Below are 849 nucleotides of genomic sequence, written 5' to 3' on the forward strand. Positions count from 1 at the left end.
GATGGGATCGGGAGGGAGACAAAGCATAAGAAACTCTTAACTCACAAACAAACTGCAGATAGCCAGGGGAAAGGGGTTGGGAGAGGGTGGTGGGGTTATGGAAATTGGGGAGGGTATATGCTATGGTGAGTGTTGTGAAGTGAATAAACCTGCTGATTCACAGACCTCTACCCTAGGAGTAATGATACATTATATGATAATAAAAAATAAAAAAAATAATGAATTAGTTTACCAGAAGTTAAAGAAGAAATTTAGAAAAATATGGTATTGAATGAAAATGAAAACATGAGTGCTCGCTTTGGCAGCACATATACTAAAATCAGAACCATACACAGAAGATTAGCATGGCCCCTGTGCAAGGATGACATGCAAATTGGTGAAGCGTTCCATATTTTTAAATGACAAGGAGGAGGAATGCCCAACAAAAGAAAAATACAGAGGATGAGCCTTCTGCAATAGAGCTAACAGATATCAACATAGACAATATGTCGGAAAGAGAATTCAGGCGAGCAATGATCCAGGCAATAAATAGATTGGAGAAAGCCATGGATGACCAAACGGAATTGATCAGGGCCAAACTGAAAGCGACCAGGGAAGATGTTCACAATGTTAGGGCTGAGCTGAAAGCTACCAGGGCTGAGGTTCACAATGATCTCAATGAGTTCCAATCTAATCTAAATTCTCTCAAAGCTAGGGTAACTGAGACAGAAGATAGAATTAGTGATGAGGACAACAAACAAATAGAGAGAAAGGATCAGGAGGAAGCCTGGAACAAACAGGATAAAAGCCACGAAAACAGAATCAGGGAAATAAATGATGCCATGAAACGTTACAACGTCAGAATTATTG

General features: G+C 39.8%; 1 non-coding gene across 1 annotated transcript; it reads left to right on the top strand.

Moving 5' to 3' along the window:
* The first annotated feature begins 289 nt into the window (after nt 1-289).
* Nucleotides 290-396, top strand: LOC116587365. Its single transcript, XR_004284389.1, has one exon. It is a non-coding gene; the product is annotated as a U6 spliceosomal RNA (small nuclear RNA).
* The last annotated feature ends 453 nt before the right edge of the window (nt 397-849 follow it).

Source organism: Mustela erminea, chromosome 3 (genome assembly GCF_009829155.1).
Source record: "Mustela erminea isolate mMusErm1 chromosome 3, mMusErm1.Pri, whole genome shotgun sequence".
Taxonomy (NCBI): domain Eukaryota; kingdom Metazoa; phylum Chordata; class Mammalia; order Carnivora; family Mustelidae; genus Mustela; species Mustela erminea.